Source organism: Misgurnus anguillicaudatus, chromosome 22, assembly GCF_027580225.2.
Source record: "Misgurnus anguillicaudatus chromosome 22, ASM2758022v2, whole genome shotgun sequence".
Lineage (NCBI taxonomy): Eukaryota > Metazoa > Chordata > Actinopteri > Cypriniformes > Cobitidae > Misgurnus > Misgurnus anguillicaudatus.
Window position 1 is genome coordinate 23,452,573 of NC_073358.2, and position 22,763 is coordinate 23,475,335.

General features: G+C 37.9%; 1 protein-coding gene across 3 annotated transcripts in view; it reads right to left on the reverse strand.

The window, feature by feature from the left end:
• rhobtb4 (Rho related BTB domain containing 4) overlaps positions 1-4,667 on the reverse strand; it is a 52,273-nt gene extending 47,606 nt beyond the window's left edge. Inside the window, exons 1-2 of one of the 3 annotated variants that reach the window (XM_055200061.2) lie at positions 4,533-4,644; positions 3,877-4,064 (exon numbers count right to left, since the gene is read on the reverse strand). The gene's annotated coding sequence lies outside the window, so the exon portion shown is untranslated. Of the gene's footprint in view, positions 1-3,876; positions 4,384-4,532 lie in introns of those variants that run through there. The other 2 variants (XM_055200062.2, XM_055200060.2) reach the window with 2 other exon arrangements.
• Positions 4,668-22,763: the final 18,096 nt, after the last annotated feature.

Below are 22,763 nucleotides of genomic sequence, written 5' to 3' on the forward strand. Positions count from 1 at the left end.
TTTTGTTACTTTTAGGCTTAGAAATGATGCAAGACAAGTTAAGGAAACATGAGACATTTCACCCCTATAAAAAACCTCACTGAACCCACACTTGACCCTGAGTCTCAGTAAGCATAAGCAACTATGTGCTGCTCTGGCTGGTGTTGATTTTGGATCTGGTTTTTAAACTAACCCTTCGGAAGCCTCATAAGTCAAAAGAAAACAAACAAACAGTGCAGTTTCTATGTTTATACCATAATATGGAAGTGGCCTGTAACATGCAACCCCCTGTTCCATTGCTTTAAGCACATTATTAGCCAATCAGTGTATGGGTCAAGTTTAGGATACACGTCTGTGTCAAATTTGATTTTTTGCCAAATATGGTCTTTTGTATGAACTGGAAGAGAGCTTTTCAAATACCTGAAAAGTAAAGAGGGAAAAATTACAATTCATCTAGTACACACTAAATGACTTTGCAAATTCTTAAAGGGGACATTTTATAAGATGTGAAATAAATATTGGGTGTCCCCAGAGAACATATGTGAAGTTTTAGCTCAAAATACCAATATAGATAATTTATTATAACATGTTAAAATTGCCACTTTTTAGGTGTGAGCAAAAATTTGCTGTTTTGGGTGTGTCCTTTGGGTGTGCAAATGAGCTGATATCTGCACTAAATGGCAGTGCTGTGGTTGGATAGTGCAGATTAAGGGGCGGTATTATCCACGTCTGACATCACAGGGGGAGCCAAATATCATTGACCTATTTTTTCACATGCTTGCAGAGAATGGTTTACCATGACTAAGTTACTGGGTTGATCTTTTTCACATTTTCTAGGTTGATAGAAGCACTGGGTACCCAATTATAGCACTTAAACATGGAAAAAGTCAGATTTTCATGATATGTCCCCTTTAATATGTGTATAGCTCTACTTTGCAAACCTTTACAATCAAGTTGAAGCAGCTTTAAAGGAGTAGTCCACTTTAAAGATAGGACCCATTGACTTACCATAGTATTTTCTTATTAATATGAAAAGTCGCCATCTTTAAAGTGGACTACTCCTTTAAACATCCTAAGACCCAAGCTTTGGTTTGGCTTGCATTTTAAATTTCTTCCAGCTATTTGGGGTTAGGAAGAACCAATAAATATAATAAACAAATATTTTTAATTAAGTATTGTGGTGCAAACAACAAAAAATGTGATGTCCACGTATGTGTGGACACACCAGGTCTTAGGAAGTTAAAAAATGTACCCATTTATTTTTATTGGAAAATAATCAATAAAGGGTTCTAAACCATAACAGGTAATAACAACCAGATTTAAGATGAACAGTGTACCCAATGTACCCAATCATTACAAACTAAATTTACTCTGTTTTTACATCAATTGTGAGATATGAAAAATCTCAAACGCTGTGGAATTTAAAACAATACTGTAAGATGAAAAACCTAATGTAGCTTCAGAAGACGATGTCTCTTGTGGTGATGAGCAGTGTTGGGTGACCGAGTTCATGATCCCTAAAAGTGTGGCAATAGTTGTGCAATGCTGTATGCAACTCTATCTGCAGTTTCCATGAATCCTAAAGTATACACACAGATGGACAGAGAGCAGAAAAGCAATGTATTTCAACATCAATGATAATGATAACAGCTACATACTGCATATACAGTATAATGTCTCTCTCTCTCTCTGTGTGTGTATGGGACATTCTAACATGCTACTGCCAATAACAATTTCACAACAAAGCAGTAATATACATTTAACCATTAATATAGAAGGGTTAAAGAATTGTGGTAATATATCTCTGATAACCCCGCCCTTAAACGGCATGTACTGTAAAAACAAAACTGTGATTCATGTCAATCAGGCATTTCTGACTAAGTGGGTGGCTCTTGCCCAGTTAGAGCTGGCAAAAAATACCATGCCTTTTGCCTAAGTCAAAAGTTTGGCTAAGTAAGAGCAATGGCTCTGAGACCTTAAGTTACTCAATAACAGTGATCAATGCTGTATCATTCATTTTTTTTCTCTTAAGCGTCCCTTTTGCATTAATATATTACTAATAGTTATTTTTTTCCTTGAACCAGGAGGCTGTTAATACCTCTCTTTCGTATTCTCATTTTCAATCACTCTTTTTCTTTGCAGCTGTGACTTATTCAGAACCTCCTTCCCACAACCCCTTGCATGTCTTCTTGAGGACCTATTCTTTTTCCTCCCATTCCCTCTCTCCCTCTGTTTTCTCCCACTATCGGCCTGCTGTCCTGGCCTCAACTTTCTTTGCACACGGACTCTCCCGTTTCAAAAACAACTGTGAGAGCAGCCAAAACGCAGAGGGAGATAGAGCACTGTACAATGACTGTCTCTCTAAACTGCATTTCTCAGGCACAGACGGACATCATGTGATTTGGGGAAAAGATACATGTTTGTTTTTCGTTTTTTCTCCATGTTTGTATATGCATATGTGTGTGTGCTTGTATAAATAGGTCAGTTGCTGGCAGTGACCAAGAATGAACAGCATGTGTCTGTGCAATGTCAGACTAGACTTCAGAATGCAGAATTTGCCCTTGTATTTTCAATGTTAATATGTGCTGTGTGCTTCATCTGAAGTGGCTCGACGTGTGGCCTGTATCTGCACATTGCACATCTGTATGTGTTCCTAATGGGAATGGGGAATGTGTCTCGGTAAAGAAACAAGTGGAATGCAGAACACCCCTCCCTTTCCTCCTCGTGTCAAGCCATAGGGAGTAAAAGACCAAGTTAAAGATGTTGCTTAACACACTGGCCCCGAGTCTTATATGGCTCCCAGCTGTGTGGAGCTGGCCAACTCCTCGGTGCTCCAGAGGCCTGGAATGTTTGGAGTGCAGGCGTTCTGAAAAGCTCAAGTCACCAACAACAATCTCGGAGTTGGAATAGAAAGAATGAGAAAGTGACAGAGAGACAAAGGGGAAAGAGAGGGAGTGAGAGTGGGTGGCAACCAAGCTCCACAATGTGCCTCACCCAAACAACAGTGATTTTAGTTCCATAAAGAGTAGCTAAATGGGTGGAAAACACATGCATTTGTCATCTTTGGCTTCGCGTCTACCCGGTTATTCTTGCAGTGGGATATTCTGATTCATCTGGAGTAAGAGTACAATAGTGGAGGTGCAGTGCGGACTATGACCGGCAGCGAGTGTTTATGCAGCTGTGTGAACTCCCGAAAAATACAACTTATGTGGAAACCATATGAATTCATTTAATAAGTGACGCAGGTCGATTTACCAGAGGACCATTAAAATTTCTCACATTGTAAGCATGCCTTAAGTGTATTACAGATGTGAATTATTGACACTTGTTGTAGACAAGTCAAAATACACTGTCTGTGTCTTAAAAATATTGAGCTGGCATCAAATCAACATGCAATGATTGTTGCCAGACTCAGAACGCGACAATGATGCCTAATATGTTGCCTAGGTAGGCAGCTCAATCGGTTAGAGACACTGTCTGCAGCCAGTGTATGGCAACAGACCGCGTCAAAGTTACTTGTGAACTCTTGAAGTGTTAAACTTGCACTTAATTTGAAGACATGACCGTCCTCTTTTGAAGTGACAGTTAAGACGAACTTTAGTCCTGACATAGACACAGCAGGCTATAACATTACATTTGACTGTTTGGGCACAGGTCATATCAAGCCTATTTAAAGAAAAATATTCAGCAACTTAATCATGACTTCATAATAATGAAGTCTTTATTATAAAAAAATAACCAAAACAGGAATTACGTTTTCAAAACTATCAGAAAAACATTACCGTTTAAGCAAGTGCACATATGGGAGAAACCCACTCGAACCAAAACACATAGGACAAAACACGTAATCATTTATTAACTTTAAAAGAAGTGTTTATGACTGAAAATAACTCTTACCTTGTGTAATTTCACCTCAGGAATTGTTCAAAAATGCGTTCACTAGCGTTAACTTAAAGAAAAGCAGCCTGGTGTTTCTCCTCCATGAGGAAAAAATAAAAACTAGCGTTTGGAAAAGACGCTGTAGACCCACAGTTCAGAGACCCTTTAACGGTGGTCCGGGGTTCCGAGCTTCGGTTCACAACCTCCTTCAAAACAGAGCAGACGAAATGTGTCCGTGTCGCCGCTTTTACTGAGAGGGTTGATATTGTGGTGCTGATGCAAGTTGTCTAGCTCGCCCTTTTGATTTTGTCACGCCTTTAAAGTGAGCTCATTATCTGTTTACTTTTTTACCACAACTCTGTGCACTTCGGGATATCCAGATATTGCAACAACGCACATTCCAAAATAATAGGACTGACGAAATGTTTTGTTTGCAGCTCTCCTCGCTGTTTTGGAAGTAAAAAAAACTTTTAATAAACTATTTATTTAAATTTTTGGGCGTGCGTATTTACATCAACGGTCATATTGTAGGGATGGTAACGTTTATTGTCCGTTGATTATGGGCGGACAAAAACCTGCATGCTTGCGATTCCTTTGTTTGCTGTAACCCATCCTCCCACCCCGCAAACATGTGAAACTGCCAGACTGTCACACATGCAGCGCTGCGTGCTCACCGTATCGCCGCCGGTTGCCTTTTGCCCCTGAAGCTCGGGTCGATCTCGCTCTGGCTGTTGTCGAGTCCACTTGCTGTCCTGTCGAATCCACTGACAAGCGCCAGAGTCTATTAACAGCATGACGACACCGACGGTCACACTAGCGCCACTCCCATCCATTCATAAAGTGGAGCGCGAGAGCGCGTGGACAACCGCGTGCTGGGTCACCACCAGCACTGACACGCTGAAATTGTGCAAGTGATGAACAGAAATATATATGCTAGGGAACATGTTTGGTAATGTGGTAATTAATTTGTTTTAAACAAATAATACTTGGCATTAAATGCTAATATAGGACTACATATGCAGACATACGGTCCAATAGATTTATTTACAAACAAACCATTCTTCTACTTACAGTCAGTGGCGTCCTCTAAACGCGTGACAGTAAATGTTTACAGTGCCAGAACAAAATAAATAAAAGGAATGTCAATATTTGGCATATAAATATAATTGTTATGATCAAAATATTAAAAAGAGGATAAACACAAAATATTGCAAAGGAATTAATTTTACTGTAACTCTAAATGCTGTGAATTATTTAAGTTAAGGTTGACTAGTGGTTGTCCTTTTGAAAACAGAAAGTTATTCTGCACTTCAACCTAGAAAAATAACACACAGTAAGCATTACAATGGCTTCCAGCATTTTTCCTAAGTGAGTAAATATTGTCCTATTATCCTGTCTTAAGATATTATAATGCAAACAGTATGTTTTCTTTTTTTAATAAAACATAATGCACATAATGTGGATTTGTACAGCTGGATCTGTGTGGCTGATTATTTGTGCTGGACCTGTATTAGTATATCGTGAAAAATGTACATTTGGAAATATTTTAATGTGTTTATTTTAATAAAGAAAGGTTTTCGTCTAATCTTAGAAAACAGAATGAAAAATATGCTTTTATCTTTATAAAAGCTTTTATCTAGGACTATGGGTCTATTATTACATTTTTTTTTCAGTAAGTAATATCTTTTAAACAGGTGCATAGAACATGAAACCACTTGTTAGATTAGAAAATCCCAGGGTATTTTTTAAACCAACAAATGACTGCAATGCCACTAACAAAGCAATTTTATTTGCTGTTTGCAATACAGTACACTGTTCCATAATGAATGAGCATCATTAGGTGATGCTGTTTGTTCACTGATCTCAGAACTTTCTAAGAAGTTACCTGATATAACCTTCATCTTCTTAAGTAACATCCATTGAGTTATTCTGAATAATTATGGTGCACACTGCTTTTGTTGTGCCAGGTGACTAGAATAGCAGGCTGTTCAAGTTCAAGACACATACCTTTCAATTTAGGTCAGCAACTTGGCTTGTATGAATTATTTGGAACCCATTTGGACTTTTATTTTATTGCTTATTCCTCTAACCTTTAATGTCACAAATTTCTTTAAATTGAAGATTTGTTTACTTTATAATGTTGTGGCAAATTAATTTTTACTAGAAGAGTGAATTCCACCTAACGCATTTTGGTTTTGGCTCATCCATAAAAAAATTAATTCAAATGTCAACATTGGCTTTAAAAGATTGTGCACCCCGCCTTTAAATTTGTGGCCCGCTTATGCTACAGTATATCTGTTGTTTTATCATTTTGTGAATATTCTTAAAGTATGATCCAATAAGTCTCAGCATTTTGTGATATAAAATAATACATTGTTGTACATGATGGTTTAATGAGTTAGTTTAGCTCAGAAGTATACTTGACCTCATTTTTGGGACCAAATTGGATTTTTGAAATAAATGTTTCCCATTTTTTTTTCCAATCTTATGTCCTTGCGTTAGATCTGGTAAGGTCAGTGTTATTTATATGATCCTAACTGATATTGCCATGGTTAATATTTAGAGTTCAGACAAGTAAGGATAGTTAGAGGTCCCAAGTCTTGTTGAAGAGAAATGTCAGAAAATGTGACCCACTGGTTGGAGGTACATGTGAATAAGTTAGTAAAGATGCAAATAGACCAGGAGATATTTTTAGATCGGTTTATTTAAAAACAAAACAGATGCCGTTCAAACTTAATGACCTAGTTTGGCAATTGACGTTTTCACTAGGGTTTTTAGAAATGTTGGGATCTGTTCCAAGAAAAAAACTCCTAGTACTTGGCACTACATTTCAAATGCTTGATGTAGGCCAGTAGGATGTGTCTAGACTCATACCTCTCAGTTAAGAATCTAAGTGTCACCAAACATCTGAAAAAAAAAACCATATAATATAGTAATGTCCCAATTGTTCCATATTATTCCAATTAGTACATAGTGTATGGGGTGTTTTGTGCATAGGCAGTCTGCACTATAGCAACAGCAACAAATTGTTGCTGATTCCCCTTGGTACCAACCACCCCAGCTGGGTTTTAATTCCAAAGTGTCTTTCCCAGCAGTTTTTCTATCCAACATTATTGATGTACCCGTAGGCAAAATCGTAAATAAAGGTGGTTTCAATGCCCCTCTGCTTTGTCCATGTGGTGTAAAATGCTGATCATTGGATTGGAAAGACATAGGCTCAGGCTGATTCTAACAAAGCAAAGCCTGACCAAAGCCATAGACACATGAAAGACCAAGCCTGGACAGATCAGTTTCTCTCAGCAACTCTCTGTGTCCCTGGCACTAAAACAGCAGAGCCCACAATAACTTGTTTTCTGTGGCATAGAGCCGTGCCATTCTCCTCACTGATCCACTTTACAAAAGCCCATTACAAAGGTGCCAATTGAGCTTGAACAATTACCCACAAAAGCTGTTATTTACATAGATTCTGTCCCCTGGCCCAACCCCCTTACCCCTAAAAAACTGCCCAGTGGTGAGTGAATCACTGTGTCAGATCACTTGTGCCTCCAATCACATCTAGAGTTGAGATCACTGAGCTCAAGTTGTAGGACACGTAAAAATATCAGATTTTATAGCTTTACAAAAAAGTTCAGTTAATGCATTATAATATTATGAGCCAACACTTTATCTTGCATAATGTTATTTTCAAATTGTTCATTGTGCATGAATACATTACACAAGGAATAATTGGCGACGGGCCGTTGAATTATACAAAAATAATGCACACTCAAGGTGGTAATGCGGCACACCAATATCATCAAAACATAATTTACAAGTATGTAAGATAAGGTTTGTACTCTAAAAATACTTTATTTGTAACAAACAGGAGATAAATAATTTACAAACGGCTCTCCTCACGTTTCAGCACTTTGGACAGCGTCAGTTTTTTTAAGCATTACTTAAAAATGTTTCTCATCTCACCATATCCACAGGTAAAGAGTCATCATATACAATAAATCCGTGAGGTAGCATTAAAAAAAAACATTTAAAACAGATGCATTTGTTCAAAGCAAAGCATTTATTTACTTACCAGGCTGCAGGTGAAGCAGCTCTTTGCGCCTTCTAACGTAATTAGTCCTCATTTATGTCCAAGATACTCAATAATAATATTTTACAGTCAATCCTTTAATCTTTCATTAGTGATGCACCGATGTATCGGCTGCCGATATTAATCAGCCGATATTTGATGAATTTGAAACCATCGGCAATAGCACGAGAAAGGCCGATACCGATTGTTTATTAATTAACTGCATAAAGAAATCCATTATATGTAAAAAATGAGTTAATGTTGTTAATAAAATAAATGCTGAATAGCTAAAACCACCTTTGAAGGTTGTCATGCTGTCTTATTATATTTTTTTTAGCTTAATTTGTGCCTCTCTTATTATGTTGGTCAGTTGAATGTTAATTAGATCCAATCCATGTTCAGTAAAAATAATTTGATACAGAAATAAACTAGCTAATAGACCAACTGTATAGTATTGTATACAAGTGTTTAATATCGGCATCGGTATCGGCCAGAAGGTGTCTGTTTAAATCGGTATCGGCCCAAAGAAATCCTATCGGTGCATCCCTATCTTTCATATTTAAAAGCATTTTTGTGCTGCTGCGCATTCATGTACTTGGTGATAAGCAAACCCGCGTTGTCCTCCCGTTTATAGGCGCATTTTACTAATGCGCTCTTTAAATAACATAAAACACGTTGCGCCATTGACTTTAGACTTTAGACCAGGTTTTTGTTGGTCAATGGCGTAATCTATTTTAGTTGCCTCAAAATAGCAACACGCCAACAATGCGCCTGAACACACCTCGTTTTCAGACCAGAACACCCATGGGCGCAAAAGGGGGCGGAAATGCATTTGCTATTCAAACAACGCGGCGCTAAACGTGAAAATTAGGGTGGAAACTAGCGAAAGACACTTGCGTCGCGCATTGCGCCGGGTGTAAGATAGAGCCCAAAGTCCCACTATGGTGAAAATCAAGTTTTAATTGTTGTTTATATTTCTATGTGGTGTTTTTAAAATGCTTTAAGTCAAACCATTTGCAAATTCATCATTCAGCACCATTGATGATTTTTCCAAAGACATCTCATAAAAAAAATCCAAAATCACAATATATGATTTTTTAACTATTTATTTGTATGATACAGCTGCAAATGAGTATTTAAACACCTGTCTATCAGCCAGAATTCTGACCCTTAAAAACCTGTTAGTCTGCCTTTAAAATGTCCACTTCCACTCCATTTATGATCCTAAATTAGATGCACCTGTCTAAGGTTGTTAGCTGCATAAAGACACCTGTCCACCCCATACAATCAGTAAGAACCCAACTACTAACATGGCCAAGACCAAAGAGCTGTCTAAAGACACTAGAGACAAAATTGTACACATCCACAAGGTTGGAAAGTGCTACAGGGAAATTGCCAAGCAGCTTGGTGAAAAAAGGTCCACTGTTGAAGCGATCATTAGAAAATGGAAGAAGCTTAAAATGACTGTCAATCTCCCTCGAACTGGGGCTCCATGCAAGATCTCACCTCGTGGGGTCTCAATGATCCTAAGAAAGGTGAGAAATCAGCTCAGAACCACACAGGAGGTACTGGTCAATGACCTGAAAAGCGCTGGGACCACCGTTTCCAAGGTTACTGTTGGTAATACACTAAGACGTCATGGATTGAAATCATGCATGGCACAGAAGGTTCCCCTGCTTAAACCCGCACATGTCCAGGCCCGTCTTAAGTTTGCCAATGACCATTTGGATGATCCAGAGGAGTCATGGGAGAAAGTCATGTGGTCAGATGAGACCAAAGTAGAACATTTTGGTCATAATTCCACTAAACGTGTTTGGAGGAAAAAGAATGATGAGTACCATACCAAGAACACCATCCGTACTGTGAATCATGGGGATGGTAGCATCATGCTTTGGGGGTGTTTTTCTGCACATGGGACAGAGCGACTGCACTGTATTAACGAGAGGATGACCAGGGCCTTGTATTGCAAGATTTTGGGGAACAACCTCCTTCCCTCAGTTAGAGCAATGAAGATGGGTTGAGGCTGGGCCTTACAACATGACCATGACCCGAAGCACACAGCCAGGATAACCAAGGAGTGGCTCTGTAAGAAGCATATCAAGGTTCTGGCGTAGCCTAGGCCAAGGTTCTCCAGACCTAAACCCAATAGAGAATCTTTAGAGGGAGCTCAAACTCCGTGTTTCTCAGCGACAGGCCAGAAACCTCACTGATCTAGAGAAGATCTGTGTGGAGAAGTGGGTCAAAATCTCTCCTGCAGTGTGTGCAAACCTGGTGAAATACTACAGAAAACGTTTGACCTCTGTAATTGCAAACAAAGGCTATAGTACCAAATATTAACATTGACTTTCTCAGGTGTTCAAATATTATTTGCAGCTGTATCATACAGTAAATAGTTAAAAAGATCCTACATTGTGATTTCTGGATTTTTTTTAGATTAGGTCTCTCACAGTGGACATGCACCTACAATGACAATTTCAGACCCCACCATGATTTCTAAGTGGGAGAACTTGCAAAATAGCAGGGGGTTCAAATACTTATTTTCCTCACTGTATGTCTATGTGGTGTTTTTAAAATGCTTTAAATCAAACCATTCATCAAATTCATCATTCAGCACCATTGCTGAGTTTTCCAAAGACATCTCAAACCCGCGGTTTAAAATCGCCTTGGTTTGCTACGTCACACACACACATAATCACACGTTTCAACTTACATGTGCTGAACTTACATGCAGTGTGTAATAGTCTAACCTGCTAACATCTGCACTAAAAACAGTTAGTGTAGCAAACGTGCAGTTCATGCATGCATTGTGAAACTGGACTTGGCAGCTATATGTCTAAACTACAGAAAATAACATCTATTTATGAGTACGAAAGGATGGAGGCGGTTACTAATTCGCATAGTCATATGGTCCGAGTTGAGTCGAGGGGGATACTAATTTGCATATTCATAGATCTGTGTATAAATGAAGGAATTACATTCAAGTAAAGCATGTAAAAATTACTGTCACAGGATATTTACATACATGTTTCTCAAAGATGAGTTTTAAGTGATAAAATTAACGGCTACAGGGAGACATTTAGCATCACTGTATGTGTTCAGTGTTACTGAAATATATTGTTCTTTATATTTAATTTTTCATTTTTTTATTTTTATATTTGGTTATAGACATGAGGAAATCAATAAACACAGAACTATATTACTATACCATTACAAAATGATTCTTAAAGTTCTTAAAATTGTGTCAGCTTTGGATAGCAGGTGCTGCTTAGACTGGGATGGACTGAACTGACCTGCTGAGAATTAAGGTTTGGCAGTCAGCTCATCCACACACCTGTGCTCCACCAACCCCCCCACTTTCTACCCCGAGTGTCTTTGAAATCAGCATGGAATGGTCAGATTTGGGTTGGGCAGCTTTGTTCAAGTGTACCCGCCACATGCCCGTCCTCACCACTGAGTTCTATGAATAGAAACTTAGCGAACGAGAGATAGGCAGTAGGCTTTGGCACATGCCAGACTCTTAGCAGCGTCACACCTCTAAGCAGCACTTTGGGGTCGCCATGGAAACAGAAACGAATGTAGCGCACACTGCCCTGACATCTTTGTATCATGCATAAGATTATTACCATTGCATGTCTATTTCCTATCATGTCAGGTGAAAACTGGCCTCTGAAATTCAGTGGTTAGAGGAATCTGGACCAGCAATGGATCATTAATATGAGCAAGACTTTTTTAAGTTGTTTCTTATAGCTTTTGAGTGTGTGTTCTCAGGATGTACTTAAAAACTGTGTGTTTAAAGCTGTGGTCTTATAGGCTGTGCTTCAACATGTTGTGCTGATGTTCGAGAGATGACTTGAGATGGAGTATTTGAGGTTCTCCCTAAATCCTCTACACTTTCCTAAGAAGACAATAATTTAATATAAAAGCATTGTTTTTTCAGATATAAAAGCAATCTGCATCTTACTGTAAATGAATTCAAAATTGTAAATTTTTCCTCTGGAGAACTTTTAGGAAGCCTTTAGGTTTTTTCTTTTTTGTTCTTGCAAGAAAAGGTGAAAATGAAACTAGCATCGTCAGGCTGAAACAAGCAAAAAACAGCGTCGGGCCTTATGTTGGGTGTAAATAGGGCAGTGGTTCTCAAACTTTTTGGTGTGCGGCCCCCTCTTGTGTATGGTGCATCCCTTCATGACCCTCAAAGAAAATGTATAACATAAAACATAAAATTGAAATTAAACAAAACATATTAAATTATACAATGTAGTGCTGTTGGTTATTTCTGATATTTAATTACACATAATGTATGATAAATTCATGTATTTTATAAAATGTCATTAAACTGGGGCCCCCAGTTTGAGAACATTGAAATAGAGCCCCATGTATTTAAAAATTTCTGTTTCTTGTGTTTATATATATATATATACTGTATGTTATGCAAATACTCCTGAAATCACAACAAATTATTTGTGTATGTGCACTGAAAAAAAAGATTCATTGGATTTAATCAATTTTTTTAAGGTAAGTGGTTGCAATCAATTTATTTAAGCTACATTTAAACAAAAAAGATTAGTAACGTAAAATAAAATATAAATTTTTTGTTTAAATGTAGCTTATATAAATTGATTGCAACCACTTACCTAAAAAAAAATTATTAAATTCAATGAATCCTTTTTTTCAGTGTGTGCACAGTTTAGCAAATAAAGTTGAGTCTGATTCTGATATATCAGTTTACCTGCCTTATATGTTCCCATTACTGTGAAAATCTTTACACTTCACTTGATGACTTTCATTTACTGTCTGTCCTCTTTAACTTTCAGTAAAAACAAAACAAACAGACCATCATGTTTGTCATTCTGCTTCATTTAGATTTCAGTGTTTGTTCACCTTTGATCACGCTGTCCAGGCCTGCAAGCCCATCTGGAGACCATACGAGTACATCAACCCAGTCTTGTATATAAACTCCTGGTTGTGGGGAGAATTCCCTGTATAGGTGTTCTATTTACGGGGCATTCCGGTGTCACAGGATTTTGAATCTTGTGACTGCAGTAAACTGTGTTTGTCACTGAAATAGGAACTGAAAAAAATAGGGGAACTGCATAACTTTTAGGAGAATTTCTTGACAAAAATGCAATAGAATATACATAACAAATTTTTTTGTGGTGTAGTGACCTAACATAATGAACTGTTATGTTTTTATTACCTTACTGTGGGTTCACACCAGCCGTGTTTAAGGCAGCAAAATCGCGTCTACCGCATCTAGTTTGCCGCTTGAACAATTTGAATTTACTTGCTTCATCCGCACGTGAAATTCTAGTCATCAAGACATTCACGTGGAAATTTGCGTCATGGGAGGGGCTTCTGTGACACCGCTCACTTTCTGTAATCAAGTCACTACTAGAGCAAGCTCCTGATTGGTTAACGCAGCACGTTAAAAGTTTTCAACCCGCGCGTTTGCCGCGGCAACACTCAATTTGCCCCATTAGCGCGAACTAGGCACGCGAACGAGGCGGAATAGCGTCTAACGCATCGTACTAAATGTCTCATTCGCGCCGCGATACCTCCAGACGCGCGTCAACGTGTCTTCACATTGACTTAAAGGTGCAGTGTGTAAATTTTAGCGGCTTCTAGTGGTGAGGTTGCGAATTGCAACCAACGGCTCAGTCCACTGCTCACCTCTTGCTTTTGAAACACATAGAGAAGCTACGGTAGCCGCCACCGGACAAACATGTCATCGTTGGAGACAACTTAGTAAAAAAGTTTGTCCGTTAAGGGCTTCTGTAGAAACATGGCTGCACAAAATGGCGGCTTCCATGTAAGGGGACCCTCTGTGTATGTAGATAAAAACGTCTCATTCTAAGGTAATAAACACATAACGGTTCATTATGAGAGGTCTTTATACACCCCTAATAATATAGTTTTGTATATTATTTTGCATTTCTGTCAAGAGATCCTTCTAAAAATTACACACTGCACCTTTAACATCGAAATCACTTGCGCTTGATGCCTCTACCGTGCCTGGTCTGAATGCAGCATAAGAATGAGCCTTTTTTATCTATATACACTGTGAGTCCCCTTACATGTAAGTCCCCATTGTGCGCCGCCATGCTTCAACAGAAGCCCTAAATGAACAAACTGGTCTACAGAGCGTGTTTCCTCACTACTTTGTCTCAGACAATGACGTGTTTGTCCTGTGGTGGCTACCGTAGCTTCTTTATACATTTCAAAAGGGAGGGGTAAGCAGTGGACTGAGCCGCTGGTTGCAATTCATGATCTCACCACACAGCACTCTTGAAACGTTATCAGTAGCAATGCTAAGATTTTTTATGTTCAGTGCAGGTTTTTTGCTTTAAATTGAATAAGAAATTAGGGAGATGCACAGTAAAATAGATTAATTTTAAGAAATTTGGAGGTAAGCAGTGAGTGAGAGGACTAGAGTCAAGTTTGTGATTTAGTGTGTGTTCAGATACATTATGATTAGGTCAAATTTCTGCTCGGCATAGCAAATTTAGATCCCCTCAGAGGGCAAAGGCCACTATGTGGTACTAGTGGACATCCCTGAGTGACAGAGCAGCTGAAGCAAACAAGCACACACACAGCCACAAAAACATGGACACATACACCTGGTACATAACCATACTATCTTGTTGCGCTGATATGGTTACTGATGTGTCTTCTTTGGGTGGCCTGCAGTCTGATATTATTTTTATAATTTTGTAGCATGCTTAAAAGTTAGTCCATTCTATATCCATTCTGCCTAAATCTGATGGACTTGCTATTTTGGACCAAAGAGTATCTGAACTAATGTAAACAAAAACTTTGTTCTCATAATAGAGACAAGAAAACCTCACTTACACTGCTATGACAAAGTCTTGCTCCTGTACAAGCAGTTTTTAGAAAAAACTCAGAAATGTCAACCAAACCTATGTCTGCTGTATGACATTGAAGTCTGCTATGGATGAATAGATGTAACTGCTCTAGATCTAAATCTTAAGTGTATATTTAAGCATGCCATAAAGTCACCGGTTTCCCATGTGATACAGATCAAAATGTGTTGACTTTAAAGTTGACATATGAAACCGGGTCTGAACACACTGTGAATAACTTACCAGGAACTCCCTGGTAAGATCTAGCTGCTCTGCAAACATTTTTCAATCACAAATCTGGCTAAATATCTAAGTAAAACATTAAAGGTGCCGTTTTCGTGATCCCATTTTTCAAATTTGAGTTGGTGTGTAATGTTGCTGTTAGATCATATATAATACCTGCAAAACTATAAAGCTTAAAGTTCACTACAAAAGGTTTATATTTTCTTTAACAGAATTTGCTTTTCAAGGACTAAGAGAACGGCTGGTTTGGACCATAGCCCTCTACTTCACAGGTAGGTGACTCCCTTTTTTGGCGTATTACTGTGAGCGAAGGTTAATCAAAAATTCTGAATATTGTCGTCATGAATTTTTTATTAACCTTCGCCTACAGGAATATGCCAAAAAAGGGATTGACCTTGTTGCCCTTTCATGGAGAAGAGGACGAGTTGTTATTGTCGTCATGCCATCGAGACGCTGTTATTTTCATATCGAAAATCCCCTTTTGTTTGCCCTTTCCTGAGAATCACTTCCTCAATCTGGCGTGACCTTTCCGGACAAGTGCGCTAAGCTGCTGTCGAATCACAACACACTGGACCAGCTACAAAATTAGTTTTATCAAACAGAAAAAATAAACACAAAAAAGTATATTCTGTAAAAGTGATTCTAATGCTGAGTTCAGACTGCATGATTTTTAAACTATTCGGGTCACAGATGTTTTCACACTGCATGACTATCTGGGATAGCGTTCAGTTGCTGCTGTTTCAGATTGCATGATGGATTGGCGACAGGGGTTTTCACACTGCATGACTTTACCATAGGAAGAATCGCCAACAAATTTGTCCCGGTCTGCAAACTATGTCTCACACCAAATGCACGCGAGTAGTGTCGTGGAAACAACGCAAGGTCACGCGTGCAAGACCGGAGTATTCATGTGAGACTGGGATTATTATTAAAAATGGTAGCCCGCAAGAAGCTTACCATACAAATTGCATGTGTGCTCATTTGCAGCAGAAAGAAGAAAAAGAAATAAAGATTATAAAGGAGGAAATGGTTGGATAGACTCCTCCCCGAACTTCCAGCTGCCCTGTATGTTGCTCTCTCATTAGCTGTAGGTCATTGCCGATGTTATTTTCAGTCAAAACACATTTCACACCGCATGATTTTGAATCGCGCGACTCGTCTGTGATTCTGTCAAATCACGTCTTTGATAATTCACACTGTGTGATGTCGGCATTTCTGTGATTTCTCAAAACCTGTCGGCGAGTCAAAATCAGGGCTAAAATCGTGCTGAATTCAGCATAACCCCAAGCGACAATGGTAAGAACATCTGAAAAAATTACGAGAAAACAATACATAAAATGAAAAAGAAAGTCGTGCAACAGACACAAAAACTATTTATAGAAATCAGTGGCAGCTCGTGACTGCTCATTCGAGGGGCGCAAATTCAAAATAAGTGTTGAGAGTGTCATGTGTGTTGCTTGTGTTTTCAACAATTGTGTTTGTTGCGTTATGTGAACCATGTGCATCACGTGTTTTGTCAAAATAAGTGCCTCCTGCACAACGGATGGGACATGATAAAAGAGACGCTTACTTTCACAAAATACACGCAAGACACTCCCTTAACACTAAACTCTGTTGATTACACATGAGATTATGCGAGTATCTGGCACACGCAATCGTTTCTTTCATCATGAACCCTTCAGACGCGTCTGCAGCAGGCACTTATCTTGCACATAGGTTCACCCGACGCACCGAACGCATATTTTGAAATTATGAACCACACACATGACAAGCTACATACATGTTGTGACAAACTTCGCATCGAGCGCCCTCGAAAAAAGAAGTCACCGGTTGGCAGAAGTCACAAAAGACATTTTTCGTGCTCAAGGCACGGAAAAAAGCTACATTTTGTGCCATATGGACACAAATAAATGAATACAATTTTTGTGACTATAACACGACTTTCCGTGAGATCAGTCTCTACTATAGACTAGGGCTGTAACAATATATCGCGTGTCCCATTAAAAAGACGATTCTGTCTTTCAAGGCTGCGATCCTATGTTTCATGCGCAGCTTGTGCGTGTACTATGGCGTTTTGGTCAGTAAGAAGTCCATAATCAATCTAAAATCATTATGAGTCTGAGTCGTTTATAACGTGCATTTGAAAAATCAACACTCGTTAAACAAAATCATTCAAAATATTCTTTATTATCATGAAAATACCTGAAACAATTTGAAGAACAGTGATATAAATATTCCTGTAGACATTTCCTGGAATAGCATTCGTAATCCTACTTCTTCTGTGGTACAAAGGGGGTTTCTGCATGGGAGCGCCCCCTGGCTTTTGGATGTGGTGTCATTTCACCGTAATTCATTCAAATTCATTCATTGAGAAAACGTGCATTTGCATGATAAAACGTTACAGCCCTACTATAGACGGTTTCAGTAGTAACAACATAAACAAGCGGCTTTTGTGGTCAACACGTAACTTCCGGTAACCCAGCTAGAAATAAAAAGTTCTAAGAACGTTCCCTGAAAGTTCCCGAATGTTCCCAAAAACATTCTGCCAACGTTGGAGGCGGCTGGTTTTTTTTGAGTTCTAGGAACGTTTCTGTTGTCTGAACGTTGGAGTGGTGTTGCATTTTGCCATTTTTGGACGTTGTGACGGTGTCATGTTTTGGTGTTCACACAATGTTTGGAACAACAGCTGTTTGTTGTATTGACTTGTTTAATTGTTATATAAATGATAGAGAAACATTGCATTTTATTATTTTATAAAACATTATTTCTGTATGCAGTAAATATATTGCTGTGGAGAACTCAGTTCACTTATTGGGTTTGGATGTTGATGTTTGTTTCGTTTTGGGTCACCCTTGTTGTGATTGGTGTTTGTTTTGGTTGGTCTCTTGACACTTGACTTTTTGCTTTCTAGTTTTTTTCTGGTTGTGTTAACTTTGTGTTAATGCACCACATTTGTTATGAAAGTTAACAGTGTAACTCTGTGGTGTTTGGTACATAATGGTAAAGATCATCACCTAATTAATTTACTAATCAAAAGTTTATTTCCTGTCAAAAATGTAAATGAGATCCAGTGCTTTCACAGCAGTTTGTCACCAAGGAGCCCCAGAAACCCTGGACAAAAAAACATCCGCTGTATAACTGGGATGCACAAACATCAAGAATCAGACTATGAATCTCAATCATGGTGACAATTAAATGAAAAACTTCATGCTGCAATGCATGCTGGGTATTAACAAATTACAAATCTCATTCAGGACTCCCAGCATGCACTGCAGCATGGAGAAATAAGGATTTTTTAAACAATTTTGGTTGTCACCATGGTTGAGATTCGTGGTCTGATTCTTGATGTTTGGGCATCCCAACTATACAGTGGATATTTTTTGTCCAAAGTTTCTAAAACTCCTTAATGACAAACTGCTGTGAAACAGTTGGATCTAATATACATTATTGGCAGAAAATAAACTTTTGTTTAGTAAATGAATTAGGTGATGATCTTTACCATTATGTACCAACAACCACAGAAATACACTATTAACTTTTCATAACAAATGTGATGCATTAACACAAAGTCAACACAACCAGGAAAAAACCAGCAGGCAAAAAGCCAAGTGTCAAGAGACCAACCAAAACAAACACGAATCACAACAAGGGTGACCCAAAACGAAACAAAACATCAACATCCAAACCTAGTAAGTGAATTGAGTTTTCTACAGCAATATATTTACTGAACATTCAGAAATAATGTTTTCTAAAATAATAAAATGCAATGTTTCTCTATCATTTACATAACAGTCAAACAAGTCAATATAATAAACAGCTGTTGTTTTAAACATTGTGTGAACATTAAAACATGACATTGTCATAACGTTTAAAAATGGTAAAATGTAACATTACTCTAACGTTCAGACAACAGAAACATTCCTAGAACTTAAAAAAAAACTGGCCGCTTTTAACGTTGGCAGAATGTTTTTGGGAACCTTTGGGAACTTTCAGGGAACGTTCTTAGAACTTTTTATTTCTAGCTGGGAAACTCCGCTAAGAATAAATAACAACAAAGTACTTTAAAAGTAGTTTATTTATATAACAAGCGAAATAAAAAACACGTAGATTACCTAGGAAACCAAAACATTTGTTATTTTCAATGAGGTATTTGTTCAAAAGTTCAGTTTAGCAACTAGTCAGAGCATTAAAAAAAACTAAAACCGTCTATACACATACTATACTATTCCTTTCTCTCTCTCTCTCTCTCTTTCTCGCTCTTAGGTGTACACATGCTACTTACTCTCTCACTTCTTGGCGCCAAAAAATTGGGTCACGATCATCATGTCCCCTCACCCTCAAACACATTCCTCATCAGAATTGCGCTGCCCCTGCTAACGTGTTAATCTCTGATGCAGCGCGCCAAACCTTTGGGCTGTCTGTTTGCCTCTCTCTGCCAAACTCGCATCTTTTTGCCCTACTTGGCCCTAAATCTTTCTGCTAACTGAGGTGCAAATTTAATCTGATGGCAAAAAATACAGATGATCTTTATCCACATTAACCTCTTTGACCTATAAGCTAGCAGACACTTCACTAAACAAATAGATCCATCATTACAGTTCTACCCTGCTATCTCAAAGCCCATTAAGACCGACCCATCAGCATAAACACTCTCACTCTACTTTGCAACTCTGCTATTTTAGGACAGCTGGCAATAATCAAAGCATGTGTATTTAACACTAAAACACTTTCTTCTTGAACCAGTCAACTGATATTAGTAACAGGGGAATAAGTCAGGTGACCTATAGGAAAACTGGTGCTCATTATCTAATTAAAAATAAAATAACATTTAAAGGTGGAGTGTGTAAATTTAAGCGCAATCTAGTGGTGAGGTTGCGAATTGCAACCAACGGCTAAGTCCACTGCTCACCCCTCGCTTTTGAAACACATAGAGAAGCTACGGTAGTCGCCAGCGGACAAACATGCAATCTTTGGAGACAACTTGGTAACAACATTTAGTCCATTAAGGGCTTCTGTAGGAACATGGCAGCACAAAATGGCGACTTCCATTTAAGGGGAACCTCGATGTATGTAGATAAAAATGTCTTATTCTAAGGTAATAAAAACATAATGGTTTATTATGAAAAGTCATACACCCCTGATAATATAGTTTTGTATATTATTTTGCATTTCTGTCAAGTGATCCTTCTAAAAATTACACACTTTAAATACTAGAATATTATCAAATAACACTATTATTCATAATATTATTATTATAACATTATTATTCATAATAAAACGTGATACTTGACAGGTTCGTGTTAGTTGGTGATAATGCCTGTTTTTTTAATCCATGCTGTACCTCTTCTGATGTTTACAGCAATTTAAACAGAAAAGATCAAATTAAAAGGAAAATAATAACATTACTGGGACAGTTTAGTAAACATTAAACAAATTCCATGTTACACGTTAGAAGGTTATACAGGTTTGTAACGACATGAGGGTGTGTGAACATTCCTAACTACCCATGCATTTGATTGTTTTTAATTTCATGCATGAGTTGTTTTTTTATCTGACACATCTCTACTGTTTGTCCGGTTTAGATTAAGACTATTTGGTGTGACCGCTATGACTAACCGGAATAACAAAGTTCTATTATCCCATCATTAGGGCAAATCTCTAAAACAGCTCCCTCTCCTTTTTCTTCTTTTCACATCACCCGGCAGAGGAGACGGGAGCAGCTGTTTGGGCTGGGTGGAGTGTGCACACGTCTCTCTCTCTTTAAAGATGACCGAATGAATCACCAGCATGGTGTCAACCTCTTTCTCAACCTCACACAGTTTCTATCACTCTACCCAATCTGTGTCTCCCACACTTTTTGCAACAATGCCACAGAAGAACTATTTTATGTTCCCCAAAGAAACATTTCTTTCTTTCTTTTTACACTAAATATTACATTTTAAGCAACAGGAAGGTCTAGGTAATGTTATAGGTTCTTTATAGAACCATACAGGTTGAGAAAGAGCATTTTTTAAAGAGTGCATATGTTTATTTGTGTGTCTATTCACATGAATTATTTCCAGGAGACACTTTCCCCAAAATTCCTCATTGCTTTTGCTTTTTCCAAGCAATCTTCAGCTTCAGACTATACTCGGGAATAACTTGTGAATCCTGTGTTTGAGTGATTTCGCAGCAGGCCCAGTTTTCGGACTAATAGATTTTTGAAAGTCTAGAGAGGGGGAGTATGCGCTGTGTTTTCCATCCAGACATCTCCAAATTAATCATTCACATTAATGGGATGCGTTCAGTGGCTTTTGTTTGCTGAACATCAAAGTCGGATCGCTGGGTTTGGCTGTTGTTAAAAATTTAATGAAAAACAGCCACTCGATTGTTTTGTTACAAATCTAAGCAAATATACAGAATAATGTACGCTATGTTTTTTTCAACATCCGTTTTTCATCAATGAAAAATATGCGCATCTGGCAGCTTAATGATTGCGGTCACTTACATCTATACCATCCTCGAAACCCTCTTACCCTCTTATTTGCATGAATAAACATGTAACATCTTGCATCAAAACATATTCCATTCAGGCTAATGAGCCTGTTATGGTCTGTACTGGCTTTTGTGAAACCAAATATGGGAGCCAGGTTTGGCCAGCAAGGCCAAACAAAACGACCAATGCATGGTTAATTAAATACTAAATGCTAATTAAAAATAAATCCTGTAGTCAAAATAATTATGATGGACATTCTACTGGCCATTAATTTTTTTCAGAACCAACAAATGCATTTTTCAGCACAGCCCAAATTGTATATCGTGTTAAGGTTGTGTATAAAGGTTTAGTGGTGAAAATGATGACAGAGAAACATTTTTGGAAAAAAATGAATTTTATAGTAATTTAATATAAAATCAGCTCCATAAATTTTGAAACAGAGGCACATTTTGTGTTATTTTAGCCGTTTACCAACATTTATTTCAGTTACAGTCATATAATGAATATATTGGCCTAAAGTGTACACTCTCCAATGTACTTAGAGTAGGAATTACAGCCGTTTAATATAACTCCCTCTTTTTAAAGAGGCCAAAAGTACTGGAACAGTTGACATAAAATATTTTTTATTGACAAGTATTGTCTATTTGTTAAATATAATTTCCTCATAAATGAAGGATGTTAAAGGCGGAGTCCACGATGTTTGAAAAACGCGTTGGAAAAGGAGACGGGCCGACTACCAAAACACACTTATAGCCAATCAAATCAAATTAAATGCCGGGTTGCGTATGTGTGGGGCGGGTCTATCAACAGAAGGTCCAGATTCTATTGGGGTAGGGGCGTGTTTGTTTGGGTGATTTCAAATATCAACATTGGCTTTCAAACATCGTGGACTCCGCCTTTAACTCATTCCCCATCAGCACTTTTTTTATTTGCCCACCAGCATTTCTTGTGATTTTTCCCTATACTTGGGAAAATGTTCTATAAATATATACATCAAATAAAAAAACAGCCCCTCTGCTTTAAAAAAAAAAAATCCTATTTATTCATCCTATTTATTTGGTCTGTTTGTATAACCTCTTATACCTGGTAGGTTTCTTCAAAAATACCAAATTCTGAGCAAAAAGCTGCAATAATTGCGTTTTTGTCAAGGAATTTTGATATGTATCAGATTCTGAACAATTATCAAAACATACACAGAGTTTAAAATAAATTAAATTAGTTTTTGCTTTAGTTTTTTATCAATTGGATAAGACTGCCATCTAGT